The following is a 7,291-nucleotide window of genomic DNA, read 5'->3' on the forward strand; positions in this document are numbered from 1 at the left end:
TGTATATACACACATATATACACATGTATATACATACATATATGTATACACCATTACAAATAATAAAATGAGTTACTTAACAGTGTTTACTCCTGCCTTCTTTAAATCTTGTTCTATAGGTTATCCTCTCTTCTACAAGCTTCTTCCTTGGCTTATTAACATGCTCAAAGTCTTTACAAAAATATATACATTTATTTATTTGTTTGTGGTGGTAATACAGGGCTTCATGTTTGCTAGGTGTTCTACTTTTTGTATCCTATTATTAAGCCAGCCCTCCAACCCTATTTTTGCACTGGTTATTTATTTATTTTAGAAGTTCTCACATTTGAACTCAGACTCATACTCACTGGCTTTGCTTACTGGCAGATGCTCTACCATTTAAGCCATGACTAGTCTAGCAGTTTGCTGGTTAATTGGAGATGGAGTTTTGAAGACTTTGCTTCCCAAATCCCAGCCACTGGCACAGGGCTTATACTGGGCTTCCTGTCCAGGCACATGATCTTCCTATTTTATACTTTCTACGGTAGCTGGATAACAAGTGCACACTACTATGTCTAGCTTCTTTTGTCAAGAATGAATCTCAGTTTTTCTGATCAGGCTTGCCTGAAACTGCAATTTTCTCAATCTCAAACCCTTGAACTAATGATTTTCCTGCTTTAGCTTCCAAAGTGCTGGAATTATAGGCATGTGTCACCATTCCAGTCAAAATTTTCTATTTTACAGAAACCAGGTAAAAGTACAAATAACTTCTTTTTTCCAAGACTTTGAGTTCTCTGCTAGCTATTACTCTCTAAGGAGATGCACACTCAAGTTTCTCCAAAGAGTATTCTCATTTTTTCTTCCTCATCTCTCATTTATACCTTAAACATACTATACTTTGGTTTCTTCTGAAACTACTTTTTTCCCCTCCACTAATAATCTTTGCTAACCTATCCAACCAGACCTTCTTAGTGGTCCCATCCTTCTGGTTCAGTATTGTTGATGATTTCCTACTTTTACTTTCCTTTCCCACTTTCTTAGAGCCTACCCCTTCAGATGCCTATTCACTAGATCACCCAGCTCCCTCCTCTTGATCCTTAAATTTGAAATTTTCCAGAGTTCAATGTGACCACATTTTTGCTCTTATTGCTGTTGGATTTTGTTTTGTTTTCATATACCTTTTTGTCAGACAACCACTGCCACAGACTAAACTACTTTTGGGAATGTAAATAACTTCCAATCTGGCTTTTCAGACTTCCTTTTGAGCTCTATTCAAATTTCCCACAAGATGATTCAAATCCACTGATTCCTCCTTCCTCACCCTGCCATATTCAGTACATCAAAAAATCCTTTAAGGCCTACTACTAGTACATATCTTAAATCAACTCGCTTTGCTCTATCATTTCTTTCAGTATCCTCGTTCAAGCCATTATCATCTTCACCTATAAGCTAATTTCCTAAAAGAGACTCCATGCTCAAGTCTCTTATTCTTCTTCCTTCCCTATAAGGCATCAAGAATCATGTTTTTAAATCAGAGTCCTTTCATTTATTTATATATTTTTTCTTGTGCCAGTACTAGGGCTTGAACTCAGGGTCTCATACTCTCACTTTTTCAATCAAGGCTGAGCCTTCTTATTTGCAGTCAGTTGCAGAGATAATTGGTGTTGTCACTTCTTTCACCTCCTGTCACTCTGTGGGCCTCTACAACTGGGGGTCACTACCAAATAATCTTGTTTCCTATACATTATATCATGACCACTTCCCAGCTTAGAAGGCATCCTTGAAGCTGGTGGCTCATGTCTGCAATCCTAGCTACACAGGAAGGTAGCTGGCCAGTCTGGCCAGAAAATTCCATGAGACTTTATCTCCAAAATAACTAGCTAAAAAGCTGGGCTGGGGACATGGCTCAAGTGCAGAGCACCATGTCAGCAAGAAAGCAAGTGCAAATCCATGAGTTCAAACTTGAGTATCAGTAAATGAATTGTTTTCCTCTCCTAAAAGATAACAACATCTGACACCCACTTCACTCACTCAGGCTTGAAATCTCTCCATTTTCCTTTCCTTTACGTCCTGAGATTTCTCATCTCCCAAGCTTCTCATCTTCCACAACTTCCTTCATCAATGAGCCAAAAGAAAGGACAGCCTTCATTGGCTTCCTAGACACACCAGAAATTCTCAATCCTGTAACTCTGTTCAAGCTATTTCTTCTACATCTAACATTGTCTTCCAATTCTACATATTCAAATTCTCATGATATCATTTGTCATGAATGCCATTTTTGTCAACCTAGCCTTCCCAGAAATTCCAATAAAAATTCAGAGTTTTCTCATCACCTTACTTTTCACTACAACATTTTAAACCTCTCATTATAGTTGCTCATCTCCTCTGATATATTGTTAATTCTTTTCAGCAAATATACTCCCTTCCTTTTGTTTATTCTTCTCCCCTTTTCTTACAAGTAAAGATCTGGAAATATTATATAGCAACAGCATAGTATTGGGTTAGCAACATAGTCTGTGAAAACAGAATGCCTGTTTGATTTTTAACTCTGTTGTTTATTAGCTATGTGACCTTGGACAAGTTGGCTAACCTCTTTCTGTTTCTGTATATTTGTGTACAAAATTAAGATTAATAGGCAGGCACCAGTGGCTCATGTCTGTAATCTTAACTACTCAGAAGGCTGACTACTCTGAAGATTGCAGTTGAAAGGCAGCCCAGGCAGGGAAGTCCATGAGAATCTCATTTCCAATTAACCACCAAAATGCTGGAAGGGGAGCTCTAGCTCAAGTGGTAGAGAATTAGCCTTGAGCACAAAAGCTCAGGGCCAGTGCCCAGGTTCTGAGTTCAAACCCCAGGACCTGCACACACACAAAAATGCAGATTAATAATAGGTATTTCATAAAGCTGTTACAGGATTGGACTTAGGACAGTATAAGTACCCTAGAAGTATCTATTAGATACATGAAATCACTCTTTAGGCTGGAAAATTACTGAATATTCTGTGATTGGTGTATAAAACTTTATGATCTACATAAGGAAAGCGAAGTGTCAAAGGCAAAGTCAGTGCTTAGGTACAAACAGCTATATACAAACTCTTTCCAAATTTTCCTATGTATGCCCTGTGCCTTTTATGGTATACTTTACATTAACAATGCTTTGGTTTTAGTTTGTATTGGAATGTAATATAGATGGCAATAGCTATCGATATTGGATCTCCATGAATCCTGCCTTAGCCCTGCCTTAGCCACAAAGCTCAGAACAGTCTTTGTAAATGTTTTTCAATGGTACAAACCCCTACTGATAAAGGTAAAAACCCCCTGTGATCTCATGAGAAATCATTCTAAAATGCTCCAGCCTAGTCTTTTTATTTATGCTATTTAATTTTATTATCTTTAACTAGGTGTACATGGGGTTCTGATTCAACATGTCCACAATTCCAGCCTAGTGTTATCTTCATTCTCAAAACTCCCTTCTGAAGCCAGTCACCGGTGGCTCACCTCTATAACCCTAGGTACTCAGGAGGTTGAGATCTGAGAACATGCTTTGAAGCCAGCCCAGTCAGGAAAAGTCCATGAAACTCTTACCTCTAATTAACTACCTAAAAACTGGAAGTGGCGCTGTGGCTCAAGTGGTAAAGCACTAGCCTTGAGCAAAACTCCTCAGGGACAGGACCCAGGCCCTTAGTTCACACTCCACAACTGACAAACAACAACAACAACAACAAACAAACCAAAAATCTTTTTTCTCCCTATGGAATTCGACTGACTTAGTCAGACCTTTTTAATGTTATTCCTTTTTGCGCACAACACTGGAGCTGTGATAGCAAGATACCACAGACTTAACAAAAACTTATTTTCTCATAATTCCGGAGGCTGGAAATTCAAGATCTGGACATTGGCAGGTTTGGCTTCCGAGGCCTCTCCTTGGCCTTCTTGATACATCCTTACATGGTCTTCTGGGTGAATGCATCTCTCTTTGTGTCTTCTTATAAGGTCACCTGTCAGATTAGATTAGGTCTCACTGCAATGACCCCATTTTAATTTAGTTTCCTCAAAAGTCAAGCAAATACATTCACATTCTGAGTTTATGATGTTAGGACTTCCACATAAGAATTTAACAAGGGCAGAATTTAGCCCATAACAATCTCTACCCCATTTCTCTGGCTAGGATAAATCCCAAGACTAGCCCAAGCCTTCATCCAGGCTGACTGCAGTGCCTTCTCACTTGTTCCCATACTGTATCTGCACACTGCTGTCCTACTGCTCAGCTCACTAAAAAAACTGTTTTTTCCATTTTCAGAATCTCTTCCTTAACAATGAAGACTATATCCTGACACAAAGCACAGTGGGCAATAAAGATTTTTATTAATGAAAAAGACAAAAGAATATGAATCTTGAAGTTAGGGACATAAGGGTTCAAATACTGATTCTACTTTTTACTGATTTTGCAGGATTGGTCAAGTTAATTAATGCTGACATTTCCATTCTAAATAAAGTAGTTGTAATAAAAAATTCAATTATGCTGGGTGCCAATGGCTCACACCTGTAACCCTAGATACTCAGGAGGCTGAGATCTGAGGATCGTGGTTCAAAGCAAGCTGGGGCAAGAAAATCTGTGAGACTCTTATCTTCAATTAACGATCAGAAAACCAGAAGTGGTGCTGTGGCTCAAGTGGTAGAGTGCTGGCCTTAAGCTGAAGAGCTCAAGGACAGCACCCAGGCCCAAGTTCAAGCCTCATGACAGATCCCACCCCCCAAAAAAAAGATTGAATTACAATATAAACACTGAATTAAATAATGGTACATAGTAGGTGCTAGTATATTAAGTATTTGATCTTGCCTGATTTGACTCCCACTTATACCACTCAGTAGCTAAATGACCTTTTTTTTTAATAGACAGGCAACTAAAACAAATAGAATAGTATGTTAGTTGCCTACCTATTTAAAAAACCACACAGTTCTATTAAGAGGATAAGTTAACATATGTAAAACACTTTGTTAGATAAGTAACATGAGGATTATATTAATATTTATCCTTATTCTTACAAGAACAATGCAGTTCTGAACAGGTATGATTGTACTTGTACTACTAAATCATTCTACTGTTACTTGAATGTCTCAAGTCTCTTTCTAAACTAAACAAGATAAACTAAAGAGGTTCAAAATCCCTTATATTGGTATTTGATATATTTTTGGAACTGAAATAAAGTTTTTAAGAATCTTACCTTTCTACTTTGTGACTACAAATATTAACCACTTGCAGTAGAGAAAAATACCCTTTGGCTCATACTTTTAAGAGGAGAACCATAAAAACCTGTGAACTGGAAAAGACCTCTCTGCTGAAAGTCCAATCCTATCATTTCTTATGTAAATACACTGAGGTAGATTTGGAATGGGTTGCTTAGGCTCTTAATGAGTAGCTCTGTGAGGAATGGTAATTACACACAGAGAGAACAATTTGTTCAAAAGTACTCAAGTAGTAGTTCATAACTTGCACTAGATACTCAAGGTGTATTGGAGAACCAGTATTAGGAAACCATACTGAAAACTTTTTTTTTTTTTGGTCGGTCAAGGGGCCTGAACTCTGGGCCTGGGCGCTGTCCCTCAGCTCTTCATCTCAAGGCTAGCGCTCTACCACTTGAGCCACAGCGCCACTTCTGGCTTTTTCTGCTTATGTGGTGCTGAGGAATTGAACTCAGGGCTTCATGCATGCAAGGCAAGCACTCTACCACTGAGCCATCTTCCCAGCCCTGAAAACTCTTTTGAACCATTTGGCTTTTAAGGTCTGGAGTTTCTTTTTTTTTTTTTATGGTCTATAATTTCTGAAGTAGGTAAAATTTACAAAGCAGATCTAGATCTAAATTTTCACTTGTTATATAAATGAAATGTGTGAGATTCCAAATAGCCCAACAGGTTTGTTAAAGTGATTTAAATGAACTACATATGTACAGCTCGTACCTGGGGTGCCAGGCAGATTCAAGTACTCAAGTGTTAGTTGTTTCCCATCCCCTCCTTCTATACGAATAAAAAATTGTGAGATATAAAAGTCTTTCATATTGTGTATGTTTGCTAAATGTCTGCCACTCGTTGGACATTAATTTTAAAAACAGGAAGCTGGAATCACTGTTCTGATGATAAAGCTTCTTCATCCCTGCCCTTCCTCACCACCAAATGTCCTTCACCATTTGTTTTGAAGTGTCATGTCACCACCATTAACATGCTATTTGGAGATCACTGTAGGTCAGACTTCCAATTCAAAAGCAAAGGTTTGAAGGCCACAAAAAGGATTTACTGAAACAGACTAAACGGGGAGGCGGCTTCATTTCGTTTCTAGGGTCTATTTCAACAGGATAAATTTCAAATGAAAAGCTACATTTTTTTTTTTCGGTTCACAAATGGCAGGTGCAGAAGGTGCATGAACAAGAAACCGACCTCACCCCTATTACTGTGACCCAGAATTGTCTTCTCTCAGGGAGAGGATTATTTTTGTGCTGGTACTGATTTGAAGACATCTGTCAACAACTGTTTCTTTTAAAAGACATGTGGCTTCAGGCTCTATTGCAGAGAAAAGCCCACCACAGAAAGGGCTCTTTCCGTCCTCTAGTTTACGCCACAGATGGTGAGCGAGGATTAAGGTTTCGTGTCCAGACACTTAAGCCTCTCATCCTCAAAGACGAGGCTCCAGATGGATGCTGTCTGGCGGAGGCTGAGAGGCTGCCAATCCCCGAGGTGCAGACGGGGTGCCTGACGAGGCCGGAGCTCAGCAACCCCTTCCCCACCACCACCCCGCTTGGCAGCTACACTGGGGAAACGAGCCCGTCCCACCTCGGGCCCCAGCGTCCGCGCGCGACCCCCGAGATGCTGAGGGGCGCCGGGCGGGGACCCCGCGCGTCCGCCTTCCAGGGAGCTTGGAAAGGCAAACCGGAGTCGCGCGCGGAAAGGCTACTACTCACCGGACTGGCCCGGCGTCCTCGGCTCTCGGTCCGTCCGCCCTCTGTCAGGGAGAAACCCCCAAAGCAGCGGCAGCCCGGGAGCCGCGGCCCCAGCGACCGCGGCTGTCAGTAACCACCCGGGCGTGGCAGGGACAGGCGGGAGACCTCACCACATCATCAGCCGGCGACCTTGCCTCGGCAGCGACGCAGGGTCAGCTGCAGCCCCCGCCCCACACGCCTGGGAAGCTTGAAGGAGACCCACTCTCCCAGCAGCCTCCACGGTACCAGCGCACGACCTCCTGGGAACTGTAGTTTCCACTAGCCACGCCCCCAGCATGAAAGCCCCACCCCCTGGCGGCCAGACTCGGGGCGAGAGGCGGG

The 7,291-nt window shown here is 41.3% G+C and overlaps 1 protein-coding gene across 3 annotated transcripts in view; it reads right to left on the reverse strand.

Moving 5' to 3' along the window:
- Positions 1-7,291, reverse strand: part of Trak2 (trafficking kinesin protein 2) — a 56,685-nt gene that overhangs the window by 48,629 nt on the left and 765 nt on the right. Inside the window, exons 1-2 of one of the 3 annotated variants that reach the window (XM_069995818.1) lie at positions 6,932-7,168; positions 3,756-3,976 (exon numbers count right to left, since the gene is read on the reverse strand). The exons of 1 other annotated variant lie outside the window; for it this stretch is intronic. The gene's annotated coding sequence lies outside the window, so the exon portion shown is untranslated. Of the gene's footprint in view, positions 1-3,755; positions 3,977-6,931; positions 7,169-7,291 lie in introns of those variants that run through there. One more of the 3 variants, XM_069995819.1, reaches the window with a different exon arrangement.

The sequence above is a fragment of the Dipodomys merriami genome, unplaced genomic scaffold, assembly GCF_024711535.1.
Source record: "Dipodomys merriami isolate MVZ:Mamm:240054 unplaced genomic scaffold, mDipMer1.0.p SCAF_49, whole genome shotgun sequence".
NCBI lineage: Eukaryota > Metazoa > Chordata > Mammalia > Rodentia > Heteromyidae > Dipodomys > Dipodomys merriami.